Below are 24,813 nucleotides of genomic sequence, written 5' to 3' on the forward strand. Positions count from 1 at the left end.
GTGCAAAAGAGGCTGATGCTCTCATGACTCCGTATGTGTCCTCCTTAAATCTGTGGTTTAACTCCGATATCTGCCGGTCCAAGACACAGTTCCACAGAGCTTTCAGGTCGTCGTTGCTTTTGATAGCCGATGTTTTCCCCAATGTTGTGGTAACAACAGAAGTGTGAAACTTTGAAGGCAGCTTATGTTTACGAGAGGCTGCCACATCCCAGTTAGCAATCTCGTGCTTTTCCATCAGTTCCTCCATCTGTCGCAGGACTTTTTCAAAGTCCCCATCTGAGTCATCCCGGAAAGTCGCGTATGTAGCTTTCAGCGTTTCAATTAGGGATATGCAGTCCATTACACACAGTGTTGAGCTCTGTAGACCCTTTGTGGCAAAATCACTGTTGTCAAATAGTTTGCAAAATAAGAGAAGCATGAAAAGGAATTTCTTCGTTTGTATTTGTTGCAACAGTTGTTCTGCTTCTATTTTTGTTTGTCCACTCTTTTCTGCACATTCAGCCAGAGCCTCAAATATAACATCCAATAATGTCAGTATCTTGTGCACTGACCCAGATTTGGAGCTCCATCTGGTATCACTGGATCGCTCGAGTTCCATGCTCTGGCTGTCGGGGTGCATTTCCTTTTGGATCTCAATGAATCGGACGTGCCGCTGAGCTCCCGTGAAGAAGCTGTGTATTTGATTCACAACGTCAAAAAACGTGCTGACATGCCCAGACTCCTTGGCTGCACTGCACAACACTAAGTTAAGCCGATGTGAGTTGCAGTGTACATAAATGGCTTTCGGGAAATGTTCCTTCAGGACAACCTGAACCCCTCCCTTGTGCCCAGACATAACAGATGCTCCATCAAAACAGAACCCGACACAGAGAGAAGGATCTAGTTCAAGTGGATGAAGAACCTCCAGGATCTTCTGTGACAGTCCTGCAGCAGACAAATCCGTGGCCTCGACAAAGCCCACTGCCCGCTCTCTGATCACTCCTCCATGAATGAATCTGACACAAACAGCAACTAACTCTCGTTTCGCCAGATCTTTATATTCATCTGCGAGTATTGCAAAATATTGTCCATGCATTTCAGCCTTTATCTTACGAAGCAGGATTGATGCTGCGGCTTCCAACAACTCATCTTGAACCTGATGACTCATCAACGTAGCATTTCGTGGCAGTTGTTTTAGTCGGTTTTCAATTTCTGGTGCATATTTGGACAGAAACTTAAACAGCTCCAAAAAGTTGCCCTTGTTTAGCACCTCCTCAGTTTCTCTATGACCCCTAAGTGGGATTTCAAGCTTTGCACACAACATAGCAATGTCCAAGACCACCTTAACATGTTCCCGGTTTCTTTCTACAAATGCCGGTACATCACCATGCAGCTGATTTAACACTGTCCCACTGCTTTGTGGTCCGTGGCTGCTTCTGAATGACGTCAGTTTTGTTAGTGCAGTGGCATGTGGCTTGCTACTTTCATGTTTGTGGCAGGCATCCCCAAGATGTTTCCAGTTTTTGTAGCAAGCTGTTGTAAAAGTAGTCTCTGTGTGCATCTCTGGGAAATGTCTGCAAGCTTTACAAAACACCGCATCTTCTTCTTTACTGTACTCGATCCATTTGTGTTTCTCATACCAGCTGGTGTTGAATGACCCTGATTTTCCACTTATCACGGTAACTGGGAATCTTGCAAGCTTAGGCTGAGTGGCTGCTTCCTCGATTGACGATAGATCAACAGGTGTCTTGATTAGCTCATTGCATGATGCAAGTGGCGATCTCAGAGCTAGTTCGCACAAATGCTAGCATGGCACTGCTGGGATGGCGATGAAGGCGTGTTTCCCTCCTCATCTAAAGGAACACTTGCCTCTTGAAAACCAGCCTCTGTGAGCACAGCTTGGTTTGAGTTTTCTTCGGACTGTAGGCATGGTGTTTTGAAGAAGTGACTCAAAGATAACTGTTTCGCCATAGCGCAACAATGCATCTGGCGCTGTTGAACTTCACTGTCTGTCGCGAGAAATCGGAGTTGGCAGCATCACAACTCGCAACTTCCTGGAGGGATTGTATACAAACACACACACACATACATACATGTGTGTGTGTGTGTTTGTATATTTTAGGTATGTGTAAGATATATATTTATATTTTTTCCAAGGCAGCATTAAATAATAAATGACAATGAGAAATACAAGGACACTTAAACATTTTTTTTATTATTATTTCTTAAAAAATACATGAATCTCATTGGGTGGGCACCCTGTCAATCTGGGTGGGCCAGTGCCCATCCAGGCCCACCCATAGCTCCACCCCTGCTTCCATCCCTGAGTCAGCTCTGCCGTGGATCAGTCAGATGGCAAACCGCCTTTTGATTTTTATGGCCAATGACCCTTTTTTCACCACATGGATGTTCTCTCTCTGGTCAGTAGAACCGGATGGTTTTCCAACCTCGGGCCCCCAGCACCCACCTCTCTGTTCGCCCCTCAGAGCCCAGCGGCCACGCCACCTCGGAGCTGGTTGAAGAGCTCGTTCTGGTTTGTCCTCTGAATAAACACACGATCAGGAGCGTTGTGGAGGATGGTGTTCCACCATCCAAAGGCAGATGTTTACACGTCCATCAAACATCTGGTTTAAGTCTCTTTGAAACTCGAAGCAGAGGAAATGCTGGAGTATCTTCTGTCTTTGTTTCTTGAATCCTATAGAGCATCAGGTGGAGGTGGTAGGGGTGGGCATCAGTATCAGTTTGTAAGACGTGATAGAAAGTTTATATATATATGTATATATATCAGTGGGTCTCTGTTGACTTTTATCCTGGCGGAAGAACTGCGTCGGGTCAGGTGTGCAGCCTGTGAGCTTCAGGAGAGAGTGTCTCCGACAGAGATGGAGGGAGGAGGAAAAGACGAAAAAGGAAAATAGGGTTAATATTTATCATACACAGTGTGTGTGTTTGTGTCTGAGGGAAGTTGCAAATGTTTTCTCTCAGATATTTGATAGTGCTAAAAATAAATTATCCCATGTATGTGTGTGTATAAGCAAAAGCATTCTTCATTGCAAGCAAAGTGTCATTCAGATTTAACAGATCTAATTTCCTTTAAGGTAAAATTGTTCATGTTTGACAAGTTTAAAGGAATATATATATATATACTGTGAGCTTGTGTGTGTGTGTTGGTATGTATGTGTGTGTCCAATTGTCCACCAACCATGTCAGTTAAATTTGCAGAAAAAAGAAATGACTGATATTCAGTCATTTTTAAACACAAATTAAGTGAAAAGAATCCAGTAAAATCAAAGCATCGTGATGAAGGTGTCCATAAGAAAGGAATGAAATTCTTATGAAAATATTTTATAAATGCAAATACAAGTCAGCTGAGACTCCTATTTTTCTTTCCAAACAGACAACCAGCTTTTACAACCCGAAAGTGTCCTTGTGTGTATTAAGTATTCTGGAGCAGAGCAAAACATTTCCTCAGCCTTCATTATCTGGATCTTTTCCATGCGTAAATTTAGTTTTTACTGTTAAAAGTACCCATTTTATTTCTTCATGAGATTTCTCATATCCTACTTAAACTGTTAGACAGAGCTTCATTATTACCAGCAACGTGTCTTCTCTCTCTGCTGCTTCGGAATGTGAGACAATCTTCAGCCACACACACACACTCACACACTCTCTGCTTTGACCCTTTTTTTTTTTTTTTTTTTTTTGCTATCTTCTTATTTGGTTTCATTATTTTTTCCTTTTATGCTTCAGTAATTCACTTATTTTATTTATTATATATTTATTTCTTCTTTTTTTATTTTATACTGTGCACCTATTTGACTTATTTATGTATTTATTTTATTACTTATATTTATGCCCTTAAATATTATTCTGCTCGGCTTGGGGAGTCCCATTCACCCTCCTTCTCCTTACCAGCTGTGTTTCCCATTTTGCAACTAGGACGTCTCCTGTTGGATTTTTCTTCTTCGAGTAGCCCACACTCAGGCACAAAAATTTCTAAAACGCCTCTTATTACCACCGAAGTTTTTACTTCAGTGCCGGACTAACCCTACCCTACCGCAGTAGAATAGTGACCTACCTTGTCTTTACAAGATAGTGGGATACCCTACCTTATTTTCATAAGATAGAGAGAAGGAGTGGTAAATGAGACTCCGATATGAAAACTTCTCACCGTGTGTGATTGGGTGCTGCTCCACACGCAGACTTCGTTCTGGATATCAGTGGTGCCAGAACGGAGTCCCTCCACCGTCCCCTGTCGGTTAAGGCTGACCCAGGGGCTGAAGTATCCTCCAGGATGAGCAATCACCGGTTCTGGTCCTCCGGTCAGTCACTCAAGATGTCCTGCCGACAACGCCAGATTGTTGTGGAATTTTATTATCAAAGATCACGCACTAAGTGAGAATCAAACAAAGTATTTTATTAAGAGCTGATCAGGCAATGAGAGCCACACAGTCAAACAGCTTTGGCTGAGCGAGTCCGCAGAGAGACACATGGGCTTGGTTAATATAGACTCGCATGACATGATATCATCAAGGTCATTGAAGCAGATCCTCAGTACACTGTCTTCAGACCCTGCTCAACCTGGTACAAAGTTTCTGAAGAATGTTAACAGCGATGTGATAAGAAAGAAGAGCTCATTACTAAATATTTTCTGGGTACAGGTCGTTCAGCTCAGTGAAACAAGTGAAACGTAAATCATGGTTTTAATAATACAAATTGTAGATTGCAGAATATAAGGGTTATGTGTATAAATTTTCCATTACAGGATAATATTTTGATAGACTAAATCAGTGTTTCCCAAACTTTTTTCTTACAACACACTTTTTAAAAGCGACAATCATCGCTACCCGATTCACTTTAATTCAGCTTTATTTATAAAGTGCATTTCAGGCAACATGATAAAAACAATCATGTCATCTTCACTACATACACACTTACTAACACACCCACTCACTGCACCCACTCACACAACCACATATGGACACATGCACACACACACAGAATGTTGTTGAGAAAAGATGGCTTGATTCTAAAGATGGCTACTAACGTGGCATGTCTGTGTCAGGCAAGGTGTTCCATTTTCATGGGGCATATGGTGTAAGGAATTAGTAAGTTGCCTCTGCTTGTTGACCAAAGTGTTCTTGCTGGGGTGTAAGTGATGAGCATATTTATCATGTACTGAGGTGCAAGGCCATGTAGTGCTTTGTAAACCATGAATACTATTTTTAAATCGATTTATGTACTGGTAACAAAGATTTAAGAACAATACTATATATACATAATGTATTGAATGTATTGTTATACATTCATGGATTCATTTTTCTGAGTCTGATTTTGACAGAAAACCCCTCAATTTGGAAATATTTTTGAGATGATAGAAAGATGATCTTTTAATGTGGATGATATGCCTTCTGAAATTTAGATTGCTGTCCAACATCTATTCCTTGCTTCAGTTGTGCTGTCTTGAGAGAGAGAGAGAGAAATTATTATTACATAAGGGTTTTGAGTTGTGGTTTATTGCAGTAATTTTCTGCCAATTTTCTGATATCTGCCAGTGTGCTGCATCAGACAAACCCATTAGTTCAACATGAACAGCACATCTCAATCTATCGCGTGGGCAGTGCCTGACCTGCGTACGACGGTGATAACTGGCCAATTACAACCGGTTGGTATCATGTCTATGGTAGAGTGCCTCTAGAGAGAGAGTGGTGCCACCGGAAGCTCAAAACGCTTGCCGATCACGTGGTCCATGTAGCCTCCAAAAGTTCCAGGAAGTGCTTGGCGGCCAATACAAAATAATAAGAAAACTACGATAATCGGTAAATAATGATAAATGAAGGCTTTGCTTTGCAATATTTTTATAGTTGTGTTCATTGATATGAATCATGTTAAGTTTACTAAACCTGTATGACATCAACAGCAATGTAAATCGTAATATTTTCTGTTTTTTTAACTTTATCTTTCAGACTGAGGCATACCAACAGGTGACGACAATGATTTACCAAGTGACTACACAATAAATCTAGGCTCACAGCATAATGATAACTGTTCTTACAGGAAATCTATATCCAATAAATAAAATTTAGATCCCAATTCATTTAAAATAAATGGGTTATCTGTTCTTACTTATTAGTATCTACTTGTGTGAATTGCTTTTAAGTCTTAAGACTTATTTTGACTGAGGCAGACTGATAACTACACAAGTCTGGACTCACAATATGTGTGCCTACAGAAAATCCATGGCAAATAAATAAAATTTTGATTTCAATTCATGGAAAATACATGGCTTTCTATCACTATTTGTTAACTATCCCAAGACTTACTCCCTACATATACATAATAAATCAGACAAACACCCTTTGTTTTCCAAATGCATTTAATACCTAAAAGAATTCCTTTACAATAGCATAAAACTCGACTAGATCAGCATGTTTAGTCATTTCTTTTCTCTGCTATCCTTGAATCCAGTCTTCACCATGGTATGCTGTGCTGCATGGGGATGCTCCAATCGCTCAGAGAAAGGCGTGCTTATGTATGGCTTCCCCAAAGACAGGGACAGAAGGAAAATATGGATGGCCAAAGTCAGCAGGATACATTTGACCACCATCAGGGACTGTGAAAACAAAAAAATATGTGAGGTAATCATATTAAAACAATGCATTTACACATTTTCAAAGACCATCTCATTGGGAAGTTTAATATTTTTAAATTAAACACAGAGAACACATCACAGGGAGATTTATATGGTTGAGGTTGCAGAATGCAGAAAAAAAAGACAGGAAACAACACTTAAAAGTGGCCAAACCAGGAAGGTGAAGAAGAACAGTATCCCAGTTAACGTCAGGCAACCCCAGAACTGCTGAAAGTTCTTCAGGACAATGCTGCACGAGAGAAGAGTGATATACTTCCCTTAAGCATCTCTCTGCTTCTCTGCTCTCATCCTGCACACTGGGAGAGTGCTGAGTGCTGTCTAGTGCAGCAAATGCATTCAAGTACAATCAGCCACTTATTTTGTATATGTATATTTTGTTAAGTTCTTAATGTTAACATGTTTGTTACATTTAACAGGTTAGGTTTTATAGTTGCAAAGATTGTAAACATATATACTAAGAGTATTGTCCTATCTAATACTGTGTATTCAACCACAATGTGATATATGCTAGACATGTCCATAGTGCCAGATAAAAGTGAGCTGTGGTGTATGTCAACTATGGTGAGGTAACTCTGCAGGCACATTTTGAGGCTGACCAGTTTATTAAGACCAGCAAGGGCAAGATGAGGCTGAGAGAAGATGCTATACCCACCATCTTTGCGCATCACTCTATGAAAAAAAAAGAGGAAGGCCCCAACTCCACGATGCCCTCTTTCACCTGGAAATGCATGGTCCATCGCTGCTGATCACAGCTACTGTATTAAAGATGACACAGGTATAATGTACATATTCATTACAGTAATATATATATAATCATCACCCATTTCCTAAGGCACATTTGTACAATCTAATACAATCTAGTTCAACTGCTCTGCCATACATACATTCATTACAAAACTTATATATTTGGTATTTATTATACCTGACCTACCTTACTATGTTTTTAGTCTCCCTGTGGTCCACCCCATACTCCTGGCCTGATGCTCCACAACAAAGTGCTCCTCCTGTAGGTTTCAAAATATATGCAAGATGATATGACCTGTTAGAGACATTTGTTTACTATGATTGATTGAAAAACTCTGCATTCATTATGTTTTCAGTCTCACGTTTTCAGCACGCCTGGCCTAAAGCATGCACAAGAAGGTTGTGAAGTGGCATCACTGCTTCTTGACCACACAGCACCAAGTGAAGGTAACTGATATACACTGATAATACAACATAATTAATATATAATAGTATAATATATAGTGAATATATATGACTGAACTTTTCACCCTGCAATATCAAATGACAGCCCTAATATTGTATAATTGTATGGGCTGCACTATTCCACAAAACAGCTCACTTTCTAGTTATTATGTAAAATGAAGGGTGTAATTATTGGCCTGGCCTATAGTGTGAAATGTGTGAAATGCGGTGGTCACACATTATGACCCACATACAGAATCATCTTCATATCTTTGTCCATAATTCCACAGCCTTATAAATACATTAAAATTCAATAAAAATGTAACTACAATCGCTCTCCCTACACATTAACCTCGCTATCAACGGCGTTGGATCAATTTATATTGACAAACAGAATTTACATTCATCAGCCTGTGGCATCTGTTGCTATCAGTGTGCTAGCATAAACTTTTATCGGTTTATAATCTCTAAATATATTAATCTAGACGGCGACAATCCGTCAACATATTTAATTACTCCTGTCAAGTTGATTTCGATGCACAACTGATATGGAAATATGACTATTAAAACATCTTACCTTGAAGAAGTGTAGCTCTGACAATCTGCTCCATTGAAATACATTGACCGTCGATTAGCTTTTGCTAACTTCCCGGAACTTTTGAGGGGCTCCATACGCCGCCATTGCTGTGAAAAAACTGAACCATTGCAGTGAACGGAGATGCTCCACACAGAAAGGCCACCGCCCTGAAGGTCTGAACCTCCCCCCCAGCCAGGATTAGAACCGACAACCTTCTTGCTGTGAAGCTGCGGTGCTAACCACCACACCACCGTGCAGCCCTTTCAAATGTGATTTTATGGTTTTAACATGAGTGTACTGTTGTTTTGAATTTGGACTTTAGCTACATCTACTAAAGTTTATATTTTAGAACAACTATTGTAGTTAGTAATATTAAACTAACCATCAGCCAAATTAACATCAACATGTGTTTTTCAGTTATTCAACTTTTTTCATTTACTCAACACTGTTAAATGTAAAAATGTTGCAGCAAAAACTGAAACCAGAGCAGCCCAGAAATTATTTCTTTACTTTCATGAGACACCCTTTTGTCCACATGTGCATAAAAGTAGTGAACAAAACGGCTGACCTGGATTCTATGGTCGCTATGGTTCCTCCTTAGGTGCATCATAATTTAAAAATAAACAAAGCTTCTACGGATAAATATGTTTTTTGAAATGTTCTATTTTATCTCAACAAGTCCTCGTTGAAGACAAGTTGTTGCATCTTGAGTCTGTCAAGTTGGAAAGTACAGTGTCAAACATGGAAAATGTAAGATTTGAGTTCATTTAAATTCTCCAGATTATACTTTAAAACTTTTAACACCAACTAATGAGGTAAAATGGTCAATTAAAGAGAATTAAGTTATGTAGAAGTCTGAATTTAACTCATTTGGAGGAGAAAATGTGACTTTGACAACTAAAATTTTTAAATTTGGCCTGTTGGTATTAAGTTTTGCACATTTTAAAGAAAAAAAGTGATTCAGTATAAGAAAACTGTAGTAAGAGTTAAGAAGATGTTACTATTTTCCTTAAACTTCTTCTGTTTGATTAAAACTGTTTTTAATGTACAAAACTCAGATTTTGTCTGTAAACGTTAGAAGGATTTTTAAATATATCTAAAGAAAATGTTTTCCTAAATGCTTCTGCACTTGAAAAAGCTGACATTCGTTATGTAACATGTTTTATTTTTCCCCGATTTCGGTAAAATTTTGGTACGATAATTTCTTAATCAGTTGATGTAACACTCGGAATAGCCGCAGTGTATTGTGGGTCGATCGCCATGTTGGTTGCTTTGATGTAAACAACTAGGCATCGGTATGGAGCCCCCCAGAGGGGTATTGCACGAAACCAGAATAAAGAAATCCAGGATAATTAAGCAAGCCCATCTTGACCTAGCTTGCGCGGCCTATCCTGGCTTAATTGGTTGCACGTTTGCTGAGCCAGGATGAGAAGGTGTGGCTAGGTTAAGCCAGGTGAAGATAGTTGGGATAAGTGTGTGTGCACGGCATACTGAAGCAGACCTCGAGATCGCTCACAGAATCACCGAAAGGGAAATGGATAAAAGTCGCACGTCCTACTTCACGGCCGCTGAACAACAGCTCCTGACGGAGTTCTCTGACGAAGTTAAGGATATTATAAGGAAAAAAGGCAATACCAATGCCATAAGTAAAGAACGCGAGAGAGCCTGGCAGACAATAGCCGACCGGCTCAATGCGTAAGTAGTCAAAAACTGTACAATTAATAAACAGTGCTCCACTGGAACTGTCATAATTAGGCTACAATTAAAGGAGTTACTTTTCAAATCCACTAACTGTTGTATACTTTAAGAGTGACAAGCAGGTGCATGTTACTCAGGAAATGTAGAGTATGATTAGGTGCAAACAATTATCCACAATGTGTCATTTAATCTATTTTCCTCATGTAACGTTTTTATCTATTTTATCTTTCTGTCCTTCATAAAGGACAAACCTGTCTGGCCATAAAAGGACCTGGCAGCAAGAAAAAATTAAATATAAGAACATTTTGCAGGCTGGTAAGTGACTCCAAAGTAGATAACCGTGAACAAATGAGGTGAATAGATGAGGTGTCTGCTGACATGTTCAATGTCTGTATGATTGTAGCAGTTAAAAAAAGGCCTATAGAACTGGCACAGGGGGCGGCCCACCAAGCCAGGATGTGACTCCAGCAGAGGAACTGGCACTCCATTTAAATAAAGGGAGGCCAGTGATGGAGGGGATCCAGGGAGGGACAATAACTGACTCTGTCCCAGCCACAGAAACTGTCCGCTTCATACAAGGTACATCAATTTATTTATTGAATTTCCCTTTGGGATTAATAAAGTATTTTTCATTCATTTCATTCATTTCATTCATCAACTGCAATTCTACTGCACATGGAACACAATCAAATATAATATAGTGTCTGACTTTGGATAACCTTGCAGTGTCTGGGAACACAATTACACTTTTGGAGCCACCAGAAGATGATCCGGTTAGTACAGTGTCTCGAAATCACAGGCTTGGTATGTTCTGTGAAATCTTAATCCGAGTCCTCTCGCTGCATGTATACAGCAGGGGAAAGGCAGACATAAACCAGGTGTATTTCAGCATATCTGTGTTTACTCTGCACTACAGCCTTCAGTACATGTCAGACATACTTAAGCTTGAATCCAAAACAGACCTTTCATACAGTATAAAGCAATAAAACACAATAACATCAGACATGATTAATATCTTAGGCTGAATACTTTTTAATTACATAAAATTGAATTTTTTTTTACTGCAGATGGACTCGTTATCTCATTTTAAGAAAGGCAATTCTTTAAAATGTTGCTCTGACATAAACCTCAACCATTTAAAGGAGATCAGTGAGTAAATAATGAAATGGGTAATATTTCAACAAGTAGAATCCAACACTGGCAGCAGAACTCTGGGTTAAAAGGCTTTTCAAACTTCTTGGATTCACTTAGAAGGTCACTTCTTTACTTCAGGACAGCAGGTCTTGTAGGACTAATTCAGATTAGTCACATTTACTGTTCATGTGCAGTTTGTCTCTTATGTGTGTGTTTAGTTGCAGAAAGTGAGTCCGTGTCCTTTTGGGAATGGGAGCGACTGTCCGAGCTGCAAGGAGGTCCAGGTAAGTCACCTGACTCACTTTTAAATTCATCAGGTTCATGTCACAATGTGCCCAGTAATGAGAGAATCAGACATTTCTCTACAATAAATTCCTGAGAAAAACAGGAATGTTTTAGTTGACAGTTTACTGTCCAAGTCTGCTGCACAGCTGAGAATTAAAAGGTTTGATGTGTAAAATCTGATCTGTGGCTTCTTTTCTCTGGTGACGTGGCCACATTGCAGCGTTTGTACATGTTGCTCTGCAGGAATGTAAAAGTATGTAATTAAGTCGGTAGCTTCCTCTGCTCTGAACTCCTTTTCTGTGGAAGTGACCTTGTCCAGGTGACTGATGTAGTTTTTAAAGAGGTGAATCCTAAAATGCATCAGATGTTTGTGATGTGTTTGTGTCTGCAGTCAGTGTGATGAATCTGCAGTGAGAGTGTGTGTGATGTGTTTGTGTCTGCAGTCAGTGTCATGAATCTGCAGTGAGAGTGTGTGTGATGTGTTTCTGTCTGCAGTCAGTGTCATGAATCTGCAGTGAGAGTGTGTGTGATGTGTTTGTGTCTGCAGTCAGTGTGATGAATCTGCAGTGAGAGTGTGTGTGATGTGTTTCTTTCTGCAGTCAGTGTGATGAATCTGCAGTGAGAGTGTGTGTGATGTGTTTGTGTCTGCAGTCAGTGTGATGAATCTGCAGTGAGAGTGTGTGTGATGTATTTGTGTCTGCAGTCAGTGTGATGAATCTGCAGTGAGAGTGTGTGTGATGTGTTTCTGTCTGCAGTCAGTGTGATGAATCTGCAGTGAGAGTGTGTGTGATGTGTTTGTGTCTGCAGTCAGTGTGATGAATCTGCAGTGAGTGTGTGTGATGTATTTGTGTCTGCAGTCAGTGTGATGAATCTGCAGTGAGAGTGTGTGTGATGTGTTTGTGTCTGCAGTCAGTGTCATGAATCTGCAGTGAGAGTGTGTGTGATGTGTTTCTGTCTGCAGTCAGTGTGATGAATCTGCAGTGAGAGTGTGTGTGATGTGTTTGTGTCTGCAGTCAGTGTGATGAATCTGCAGTGAGAGTGTGTGTGATGTGTTTCTGTCTGCAGTCAGTGTGATGAATCTGCAGTGAGAGTGTGTGTAATGTGTTTGTGTCTGCAGTCAGTGTGATGAATCTGCAGTGAGAGTGTGTGTGATGTGTTTCTGTCTGCAGTCAGTGTGATGAATCTGCAGTGAGAGTGTGTGTGATGTGTTTGTGTCTGCAGTCAGTGTGATGAATCTGCGAATGAGAGTGTGTGTGATGTGTTTGTGTCTGCAGTCAGTGTGATGAATCTACAGTGAGAGTGTGTGTGATGTGTTTCTGTCTGCAGTCAGTGTGATGAATCTGCAGTGAGAGTGTGTGTGATGTGTTTCTGTCTGCAGTCAGTGTCATGAATCTGCAGTGAGAGTGTGTGTGATGTGTTTCTGTCTGCAGTCAGTGTGATGACTGCAGTGAGAGTGTGTGTGATGTGTTTGTGTCTGCAGTCAGTGTCATGAATCTACAGTGAGAGTGTGTGTGATGTGTTTCTGTCTGCAGTCAGTGTGATGAATCTGCAGTGAGAGTGTGTGTGATGTGTTTCTGTCTGCAGTCAGTGTGATGAATCTGCAGTGAGAGTGTGTGTGATGTGTTTCTGTCTGCAGTCAGTGTGATGACTGCAGTGAGAGTGTGTGTGATGTGTTTCTGTCTGCAGTCAGTGTCATGAATCTGCAGTGAGAGTGTGTGTGATGTGTTTCTGTCTGCAGTCCGTGTGATGAATCTGCAGTGAGAGTGTGTGATGTGTTTCTGTCTGCAGTCAGTGTGATGAATCTGCAGTGAGAGTGTGTGTGATGTGTTTGTTTCTGCAGTCAGTGTGATGAATCTGCAGTGAGAGTGTGTGTGATGTGTTTCTGTCTGCAGTCAGTGTCATGAATCTGCAGTGAGAGTGTGTGTGATGTGTTTGTGTCTGCAGTCCGTGTGATGAATCTGCAGTGAGAGTGTGTGATGTGTTTCTGTCTGCAGTCAGTGTGATGAATCTGCAGTGAGAGTGTGTGTGATGTGTTTGTGTCTGCAGTCAGTGTGATGAATCTGCAGTGAGAGTGTGTGTGATGTGTTTGTGTCTGCAGTCAGTGTGATGAATCTGCAGTGAGAGTGTGTGATGTGTTTCTGTCTGCAGTCAGTGTGATGAATCTGCAGTGAGAGTGTGTATGATGTATTTGTGTCTGCAGTCGGAGTCATGAATCTACAGTGAGAGTGTGTGTGTGTGATTTGTTAGTGTCTGCAGTCAGTGTGATGAATCTGCAGTGAGAGTGTGTGTGATGTATTTGTGTCTGCAGTCAGTATGATGAATCTGCAGTGAGAGTGTGTGTGATGTATTTCTGTCTGCAGTCAGTGTGATGAATCTGCAGTGAAAGTGTGTGTGATGTATTTCTGTCTGCAGTCAGTGTGATGAATCTGCAGTGAGAGTGTCTGTGATGTGTTTCTGTCTCCAGTCAGTGTGATGAATCTGCAGTGAGAGTGTGTGTGATGTGTTTGTGTCTGCAGTCAGTGTCATGAATCTGCAGTGAGAGTGTGTGTGATGTGTTTCTGTCTGCAGTCAGTGTGATAAATCTGCAGTGAGAGCATGTGTGATGTGTTTGTGTCTGCAGTCAGTGTCATGAATCTGCAGTGAGAGTGTGTGTGATGTATTTGTGTCTGCAGTCAGTGTGATGAATCTGCAGTGAGAGTGTGTGTGATGTATTTGTGTCTGCAGTCAGGGTCATGAATCTGCAGTGAGAGTGTGTGTGATGTGTTTCTTTCTGCAGTCAGTGTGATGAATCTGCAGTGAGAGTGTGTGTGATGTGTTAGTGTCTGCAGTCAGTGTGATGAATCTGCGAATGAGAGTGTGTGTGATGTGTTTGTGTCTGCAGTCAGTGTGATGAATCTACAGTGAGAGTGTGTGTGATGTGTTTCTGTCTGCAGTCAGTGTGATGAATCTGCAGTGAGAGTGTGTGTGATGTGTTTCTGTCTGCAGTCAGTGTGATGAATCTGCAGTGAGAGTGTGTGTGATGTGTTTCTGTCTGCAGTCAGTGTGATGACTGCAGTGAGAGTGTGTGTGATGTGTTTGTGTCTGCAGTCAGTGTCATGAATCTGCAGTGAGAGTGTGTGTGATGTGTTTCTGTCTGCAGTCAGTGTCATGAATCTGCAGTGAGAGTGTGTGTGATGTGTTTGTGTCTGCAGTCCGTGTGATGAATCTGCAGTGAGAGTGTGTGATGTGTTTCTGTCTGCAGTCAGTGTGATGAATCTGCAGTGAGAGTGTGTGTGATGTGTTTGTGTCTGCAGTCAGTGTGATGAATCTGCAGTGAGAGTGTGTGATGTGTTTCTGTCTGCAGTCAGTGTGATGAATCTGCAGTGAGAGTGTGTATGATGTATTTGTGTCTGCAGTCGGAGTCATGAATCTACAGTGAGAGTGTGTGTGTGTGATTTGTTTGTGTCTGCAGTCAGTGTGATGAATCTGCAGTGAGAGTGTGTGTGATGTATTTGTGTCTGCAGTCAGTATGATGAATCTGCAGTGAGAGTGTGTGTGATGTATTTCTGTCTGCAGTCAGTGTGATGAATCTGCAGTGAGAGTGTGTGTGATGTATTTCTGTCTGCAGTCAGTGTGATGAATCTGCAGTGAGAGTGTCTGTGATGTGTTTCTGTCTCCAGTCAGTGTGATGAATCTGCAGTGAGAGTGTGTGTGTGATGTGTTTCTGTCTGCAGTCAGTGTGATGAATCTGCAGTGAGAGTGTGTGTGATGTGTTTCTGTCTGCAGTCAGTGTCATAATTCTGCAGTGAGAGTGTGTGTGTGATTTGTTTCTGTCTGCAGTCAGTGTCATGAATCTGCAGTGAGAGCGTGTGTGATGTGTTTCTGTCTGCAGTCAGTGTCATAATTCTGCAGTGAGAGTGTGTGTGTGATGTGTTTCTGTCTGCAGTCAGTGTCATAATTCTGCAGTGAGAGTGTGTGTGTGATTTGTTTCTGTCTGCAGTCAGTGTGATAAATCTGCAGTGAGAGCGTGTGTGATGTGTTTCTGTCTGCAGTCAGTGTGATAAATCTGCAGTGAGAGCGTGTGTGATGTGTTTCTGTCTGCAGTCAGTGTGATGAATCTGCAGTGAGAGTGTGTGTGATGTGTTTCTGTCTGCAGTCAGTGTGATGAATCTGCAGTGAGAGTGTGTGTGATGTGTTTCTGTCTGCAGTCAGTGTGATGAATCTGCAGTGAGAGTGTGTGTGATGTGTTTGTGTCTGCAGTCAGTGTCATGAATCTGCAGTGAGAGTGTGTGTGATGTGTTTCTGTCTGCAGTCAGTGTGATAAATCTGCAGTGAGAGCATGTGTGATGTGTTTGTGTCTGCAGTCAGTGTCATGAATCTGCAGTGAGAGTGTGTGTGATGTATTTGTGTCTGCAGTCAGTGTGATGAATCTGCAGTGAGAGTGTGTGTGATGTATTTCTGTCTGCAGTCAGGGTCATGAATCTGCAGTGAGAGTGTGTGTGATGTGTTTCTTTCTGCAGTCAGTGTGATGAATCTGCAGTGAGAGTGTGTGTGATGTGTTTCTGTCTGCAGTCAGTGTCATGAAGCTGCAGTGAGAGTGTGTGTGATGTGTTTCTGTCTGCAGTCAGTGTGATGAATCTGCAGTCAGAGTGTGTGTGATGTATTTGTGTCTGCAGTCAGTGTGATGAATCTGCAGTGAGAGTGTGTGTGATGTATTTGTGTCTGCAGTCAGTGTGATGAATCTGCAGTGAGAGTGTGTGTGATGTATTTCTGTCTGCAGTCAGTGTGATGAATCTGCAGTGAGAGTGTGTGTGATGTGTTTCTGTCTGCAGTCAGTGTGATGAATCTGCAGTGAGAGTGTGTGTGATGTGTTTCTGTCTGCAGTCAGTGTCATAATTCTGCAGTGAGAGTGTGTGTGTGATTTGTTTGTGTCTGCAGTCAGTGTGATGAATCTGCAGTGAGAGTGTGTGTGATGTATTTCTGTCTGCAGTCAGTGTGATGAATCTGCAGTGAGAGTGTGTGTGATGTGTTTGTGTCTGCAGTCAGTGTGATGAATCTGCAGTGAGAGTGTGTCTGATGTGTTTCTGTCTGCAGTCAGTGTCATGAATCTGCAGTGAGTGTGTGTGCTGTGTTTCTGTCTGCAGTCAGTTTGATGAATCAGCAGTGAGAGTGTGTGTGATGTGTTTCTGTCTGCAGTCAGTTTGATGAATCAGCAGTGAGAGTGTGTGTGATGTGTTTCTGTCTGCAGTCAGTGTGATGAATCTGCAGTGAGAGTGTGTGTGATGTGTTTCTGTCTGCAGTCAGTGTGATGAATCTGCAGTGAGAGTGTGTGTGATGTATTTCTGTCTGCAGTCAGTGTGATGAATCTGCAGTGAGAGTGTGTGTGATGTGTTTCTGTCTGCAGTCAGTGTGATGAATCTGCAGTGAGAGTGTGTGTGATGTGTTTCTGTCTGCAGTCAGGGTCATGAATGTGCAGTGAGAGTGTGTGTGATATGTTTGTGTCTGCAGTCAGTGTGATGAATCTGCAGTGAGAGTGTGTGTGATGTGTTTCTTTCTGCATTCAGTGTGATGAATCTGCAGTGAGAGTGTGTGTGATGTGTTTCCTACTTTAGTTTCTGCTTTGCAGGAAATCCTCACAGCGTATTCGCAGCCTGTCGGGCTCGAGGTGGTGGACACCAGATCTCCTCCAGCTCTGCTTCATCCTCCTTCTCCTCCGATCCCTTCTCCTCCTCCTCTTTCTCCTCCCCCTCATCTTCCTATTCCTCCTCCTTCTCCCCATCTTTCTCCTCCGATTCCTTCTCCTGCTGTTTCTCCTTTATCTTGCCCCTCTCCTCTTTCTAGTGTTTCTTCTTTTATCTGTTCTCTTCCTCTTTCTCCTTTTCCTGCTCCCCCTTCTTCTCCTCCTCCTCTTCCTGTTCATTCTCCTCTTCCTCCTCTTGCTCCTTTTCCTCCTTTATCTTACCCTACTCCCTCTTCTACCATTTCCTCTTTTATCTGTCCCCCTCCTCCTCTTCTTTTATTTTACCCTCCTCCTCCTTCTACTATTTCTTCTTTTATCACTCCTCTTCCTTCTCTCGCTCCACCACCTTCTCTTCCTCCTCCTCCTCCTCCTTTTCTTACTGTTTCTCCACTTCCTCCTCCTCCTTCTCCCCCCCCCCCTTCTCCTCCTCAGGTAGGTGCTGACAGTGAGGAACAGGTGAGAGTGGAGGGAACGGACAGATGTTCATTCTACTTTATCCATAAAGATGCTGATCAATGATGAAGATTTCACAACAACTGGAGCTAAATTCATTAAAATAAATCAATAAGCACATCGCTTCACGAGCGCTGAGGAGGCGGAAAACTTCATTAACACACACGGTCAAAACGGGTGAACGACTTAGGGGATAATATTCGTCCGCAGGACCGATGACAACTATGGGACGGGTGGACAGTATGAAGAACTCTTTGCGGGTGAGTGCTGAGCTGGCTCGGTCTGTTGCCTGGCAACGAGCAGCCGAGGGAGCACGTCTTTGGCTGGGTCGGGGCGCACCCCGCGGACCATAACCTGTTCTATGTCTTTTTCATTTTACCTGTTTATTATTTTTGTTGTTCTTTGGGCCAAGAAGTGGCCAAAAGGCCCTCTTGAAGTTTCAGGGGGACACTTTAAGTTTAGTTTTTGTTCTTATTTTTGCATATATGTTTGTGCTAAAGGAAACGTAGACATGACAAAGAAATCTGTGATAGAGAGTGGCTTTTACTTTGTTATTTTCGACTGGGGCTATTGCAGTATGGTTATTACTTTCTTTTTATGGTTACAAAATGTATTAGAATTATAAGTTGGAATATAAAGGGATGTGGAAGTCCTGCTAAGAGAGGGAAGATAATGGCGTATCTTAAGCATCACAAAGCAGATATTGCATTCATTCAAGAGTCTCATTTTGGAGCAGAAGAAGCTATGAAATTGAAATTTGGATGGTGGGGCATGTTTTTCATAGCTCCTTCTCCAGCAGACGTAATGGGGTCACTATATTGATACACAAGAATCTCAACTTTACTTTAATTAAACAAATGAAAGATAGTGAGGGTAGAATGATTTGTCTTCAGGCCAACATAAATGGCAGCAATATTATACTGTGTAATATTTATGCGCCAACTATTGGGCACCCCAATTTCTTTCATGAGGTAAATAAAATACTGGGGGACATGGAGGGGGATATTATCCTTGCAGGAGACTTTAATCAGGTCTGGGACACCTTTATTGATCGAAGCGTGTTTACCAGCCCATTAGTGCCTAAAGACAGGGCTGCAATCCATATGTTAAGTGAGGATAACGGTCTTGTAGATATCTGGCAGCTAACAAATCCACGCGAAAGAGAGTATACTTTTTTCTCACACTGTCATAAATCCTACTCGAGAATTGACATGTTCTTGATATCAAACAACATTACTAAACAAGTTGCGTATTGCAAAATTAATGCAATAGCTCTGTCTGACCATGCCGCTATAGAGCTGGGGATCGATATAAATAACGACACAGAGAAGAGAGGGAGATGGAGACTAAACACATCATTGTTGCATGATGAGACATTTACAGCATCTAGAAAAGAAGATCTTTTGTCCTTTTTAGACATAAATACGGGCAGTGTCGACAGAAGGTCGACTGAATGGGAAGCGTCAAAAGCATACATTAGGGGAAAAATCATATGCATCTAAAAAGAAGAAGGAGGATATAGGCAAAATCAAAGAATTAGAGTGCTCGAAAGGGAACTGGCACAACATTTTTCGGATCAGTCATATCAGAACATTTGTGAACTCAAATTTGAACTTCAGGAAAAATATAACAAGAAGGTAGAATACGCTTTATTTAGGTTGGGGACATCCTTTTATGAAGAAGGGGGAAAAACGGGCAAATTGCTGGCCAGACAATTAAAACAACGGAATTCCAGCAACTTCATCGCAGCCATTAGAAAAGGGTGTACAACAATGACGGCAACCAAAGAAATTAATAAAGTTTTACAACAATATTATGAGACATTGTACACCTCAGACATAAATCCCAAACAGGAAGAAATGACAGTTTTTTTTTTTTTACCAATTTGAATCTACCTAAATTGACTCCTGAACAGGCGGACCTATTAGGTGGTCCTATGACAGAGACTGAAATTAGGAAATCCATAATCTAGTATGAAAAATGGGAAATTGCCCGGGTTAGACGGGCTTCCCGTTGAGTATTATAAGCAATTCTTGGACATCCTGGTACCAGTGCTAAAGGCGGTATATAATGAAGTGTATACTTTACAGTCCCTACCCCCTACTTTTGGCGAAGCCCTGATATCTGTTCTGCCAAAGAAGGATAAGGACCCTTTGCAACCCTCTAATTACCGACCCATTAGCTTACTCAATGTAGACTGCAAGATTTTAACTAAGATCTTAGCAAATCGCTTAGAGAAAGTATTACCGGTTATCACACACCCAGACCAAGTGGGCTTTATGAAAAATAGATCATGGACAGACAACATGAGGAGATTGATACACCTAATTAGCATTAACAGGGAAAAAAATGGTCCAATGGTTGCTCTTTCCCTCGATGCGGAGAAGGCTTTTGACCGTGTTCAGTGGGATTTTCTTTTTGCGGCACTGTCAAATTTTGGGTTTAATAACCACTTTATTACATGGGTTAAAACACTATATAACAGCCCCAGGGCGTCAGTCATAACCAACGGTGTAATATCGCCCTTCTTCAGTCTTAAAAGGGGCACGAGGCAGAGTTGCCCTCTTTCGCCTCTGCTTTTTAACATCTCGCTGGAACCGCTGGCTGTTGCTATAAGGGCGAACGCAGACATAAGGGGCGTAGAGGGGGGTGGCAAACAACATAAATTGCTACTGTATGCGGATGACATATTGGTCCTGTTAAAAGACCCAGATTACTCAACACCACATTTAATGGAAACAATACAATCATACTCAAATGTTTCAGGTTACAAAATTAACTGGACGAAATCTGAGGCCATGCCAATCACAGGGTTTTGTAATGGAAATACAATGACAAAATTCGGCTTTAAATGGATTCCTCGGGGAATGAAATATTTAGGAATTTCAATAAGCAGGGAAATAGAAGAAATGCCTGTGTTAAATTTTGAACCGATTCTACAAAAAATAAAGACTAACCTGGACAAGTGGGAAAAGATCAAACTTACACTGTGGGGGAAGGTGAATGTAATTAAAATGGTTGTGTCTCCACAGTTCAATTATACCTTAATGATGCTACCTGTCATTGTTCCCCCAGCAATATTTAGTCAATATGACACATTGATTAAGTATTTCTGTGGGAAAGGAAAAGACCCAGAATTAAGCTGGCTAAATTATGTGCACCTAGAGACAAGGGAGGTTAGGGGTTCCTGGATCCAAGATTATATTATATTTCTTTTGAGATGGCAAAACTAGCTAAACTTTGGGTGGGACAGTATGAATTGGATTGGACTATTATTGAAAAATATTTATCCTCCCCCTTCACACCTATTGAGTGCCTCTCTGAGTGCGGGTAGAACTACAAACCCTGTCATGTTACACTCACGGGACGTCTGGACAAAAGTGCACAGGTTGATTGGGTTGTCACAGTGTAAACAGTTGTATTCCTCCCCATGGCAAAACCCTTTAATTAGCATTGGGACAACACCAGTTTACTGGAAGGGCTGGCATAACCATGGTATATGTACGCTGGATAATCTCTATGATGGTGTAGTGTTTATGTCATACAATGAACTGCTGAAGAAATACAACCGGACTGGAAAGGAAAATTTCTGGAAATACCTGCAGATCAGGAACTGTGTCAAGTCACTCAAACAGCAAAATGAAGAAAACCTCATTCTGGATTACTTCGCAAGGCCACCTCATCATCATCGCGCTTCCACTTTTTACAGAACAATCAGCTAAGCCATCAGCAGTGACTGTAAAAATTTAAAGGTTTTGTGGGAAAAGGACATTGGGTGCGTGTTTGGCGATGAGGAATGGATGAAAATTGTTTCACACACTGGAAAATACATAAGGGAATGTAAAGGTAAATTTACACAGTACAAAATTATGCAGAGATATTACTGGACACCAGTGAGACTGAACAGAATGGGTCTTAAAAGTGACTTTATGTGCTGGAAATGTCAAAAGGATGCAGGTACACTGATACATTGTCTGTGGGAATGTCCATTTATAAGACCCCTGTGGTTGATTATTGTACGAATCCTGAGTGATTGGTTGGGTGAAACAGTGCCACTCTGTCCAAGACCCTGTTTGCTTGGTGATAGAGGACGGATGTCTCACATATCAAAAGGGAAGTTTTCCGTTATTATAATTGGGATCTCTGTAGCAGCCAGGGTTATCCTTAAGCACTGGAAAACTCCAAAACCCCCACAAGTTAAGGAATGGGTCAACCTGATGGTTAAAATGGCCTCATATGAGTGTATGCTCTACAAATTAAGTAGCAGGGACAAAACTATTGCACCGGTCTGGGGACCATTTTGGTCTTACATTACTATAAGAGCCACCCAACAGGATGACTCCTGAAGGCTCCCTTACTGATGACTGTCTCATGTTTTTGTATCTGGTAGCTACTGTCACACCCCATGTTTGTTTGTTTATTTATTTACTTATTTATTTATGTTCACTTATGTTTTTATATATTTGTCTTATATTTTATACGAGATAGCCCCTCATATGTCAAGGTCAATTTATGTCAACCTCTCCAATGTTAAAAGATGTTGAACAGAATGTTTTGTTACTCTGTCATGTAAAAAAAGAAATAAAACAAGCCTTTACATACATCAAAGTAGAATTACATAATAAAAACACTCATTAAAATATTTCACACAGTTGCATGTATACACACACACACACACCAAGCAACCCCCCCCCACAAATAAAAGTGATAAGCATGGGGCATGATGCTGCTGTGAGGAAACAATATCAATGTCAGGGGATCCATCCACACCAGTCCACCCATATCCAACAGCAGCAACCACCCCCATCAGGACAGACTGGGGGCCACACCACAGCCATAAGGCTGAAGGCAGAGCCCAGCGCTTGTTAAAATCTGTTTGTTAATAGATCAATAGTTTTAAAAAAGGAATTTTGGGTTGTTTTTATTATTTGTAATGAGATTTGAATACTAGAGTTTTCTTGCCTGTTTTACTGAAATATTGCAGATTTTGAGTTGTTCCTTTAAAATTTCATGATGGACTGTTAGTTTTGTTTTTCTCCACTTCCCTCTCTGCTCTCATGCAGTTTCTTTTTAACATATTTATTTCTGGCTTCTCCATGGTGTTTTTGATTTACGGTGTTTGAAGTGACTGATTTTAGTTTATTGTTAAAATGATTAACAATAAAATCACACAATGCAGGTAAGATCTGAGCAGGAGTTTAGTTTAAAATGTCAATAAAATTTGCAGCCACTTCATGAGTAATATATGTTTCCTCATGAAGTGGCTGCAAATTTTACTACCTCTGTTGTGAGTAGGCTGTGTTACATGCTGTTTAAAACACATACTATTCAAAATGTTTAAAAACTTGCTAGCATAGGAATCACCACTGTTGTCAATGTAAAGGTTAAAATCACCAGTTATTAAAATTTTGTTGTTTTTAATGTGTACGGTTGATAAAAATGAAATAGTTCTCCAACAGCTTGTTGTCAAGGTCTACATGAGCCTTTTAACAACCCATTATTTGAGCCAGGTGTGTTGCAGCATGAATATATTGAAAACCTGCAGGACACTGGCTCATGAGGTCCAGAGTTGGTGAACCCTAATGTAAACAAAAGTTTTACCATGTAACATTTTCCTACAGATGCATGCATGTTAGAACAAGAGTGTGAAGAAACCAAATGTTATCATGGCATAAAGTAAAAAAATACCAACTTTCTATCATATCCAGATCACAGTATCTACATGTCAACCTCAGGAAAACTAAAACTAAAACTGAGCTGTCTGGCTGTTCAAATTTGAAGGGAAGAAGACACTGTACCTGCAATCTATGTAGAACATTATTTTTTTTCTCTTAAAAAAAACAAAAAAAAAACGACTGCTACCAAATCCTTCACAGTGTGTTTTAGTCTGTGGCGAGTGGCAACTAACACATTTAACACATTATTAAAAGTACAATTCGGTCTTTAAAAAGTAAATCTAGAACTAAATTTCTCTTTGATTTCTTTTTTCTTTTTTTTCTTTTTTTGGCCATAAATAAAAATACAAATATATTTTCTGAAGCACTGCTATAAACAATTCAAACATTTAAGGGTCTGTTCCTTGTGCACCGAACAGGTTTTGAGCTTGGATGGAGTTTTTTTTTTTGTATACATTAAGGTTGATGTATTACATTCAAGAAACATATAAAAGATCAAATATAGGCCTGCGGCGAACTTAGATGCTGTTTTCAAAAAAATCTAGCCACCTGAGGAAAAGACTGGTTGAGTATTCAGACATCCTCAACAACTGCTTTCTGGAGCAATTGCTGAGCATGTGGAGAGAGATCAGTGACGTGGAAAAAAGAGACTGATGGCTGAACACAGAGGTGATAGAGGAAGCAGGAGGAGAGCTCACACTGTACCAGAGAAGTGAAAGAAAGGACAGAAAGGACAATGACAGGAAAGACTCGGGGGTCGAAGGGTAAATGTGTCAGGCCACTGTCAGTTTGACAACCCCTGAGTGATACAGCAGCTGTCTGCAGCTCACATACACAGATATGAAAACATAAACTGCTCCACTGCAGACAGGTTGAGAATTAAAGACCAAAAAGTGTTGTGCTGCTTGTACCAATGCAGAAAAATACACAGAACATCTTCTCACAAGTTATTTTTGCACAGATTTTACATAGAAATGTTTTAAACTTTGTTAGTTCACAGTTCAAATGGAGTGCTGACAAGTTTGGTAGCATTCAAATCATTTTAATCCACTATTCCTCTGAATCCTGCAGGTAAGGTAGAACTACTGTGAACGGCTACATTTTGTTCCTGGTTGAATCCAACTTTACAACTCAACCAAGTCCAAATGCACTGAGACAACAGAGAAACAGACAAAGAAGGAAAGAAAAGAAAAACTACAAAGAGAGGAGAAAACACTGAACAAATAAACAGAACTCTTCCTGAAGTCCAAAGGCGCTAATGAAGAGAGAATTCTCCAGTTTAAGTGAAAACTTTTCTCCCCTACAGCGCTTGGCCTGCATCTCTAAAGTGACCGCGTCTGTCTGTTCATCGTGTGTGTGTGTGTGTCCTCCTGCTGTCTGCTGTCTGTCTGGGGTGTGAAAGCGGGTGGCGGGTGTGCAGGGGACACAAGGAGACTGAGTGTGTCTGTACTCATAT

The 24,813-nt window shown here is 41.0% G+C and overlaps 1 long non-coding RNA gene across 1 annotated transcript; it reads right to left on the bottom strand.

Annotated features, from left to right (window-relative positions):
- Nucleotides 1-3,187: 3,187 nt before the first annotated feature.
- LOC121639244 lies at nt 3,188-22,642 on the bottom strand. Its single transcript, XR_006010143.1, has 3 exons — nt 22,631-22,642; nt 11,213-11,218; nt 3,188-3,353 (listed from the first exon to the last, which is right to left on the bottom strand). It is a non-coding gene; the product is annotated as an uncharacterized LOC121639244 (long non-coding RNA).
- Between the last annotated feature and the right edge of the window lie 2,171 nt (nt 22,643-24,813).

Source organism: Melanotaenia boesemani, chromosome 5, assembly GCF_017639745.1.
Source record: "Melanotaenia boesemani isolate fMelBoe1 chromosome 5, fMelBoe1.pri, whole genome shotgun sequence".
Classification (NCBI taxonomy): domain Eukaryota; kingdom Metazoa; phylum Chordata; class Actinopteri; order Atheriniformes; family Melanotaeniidae; genus Melanotaenia; species Melanotaenia boesemani.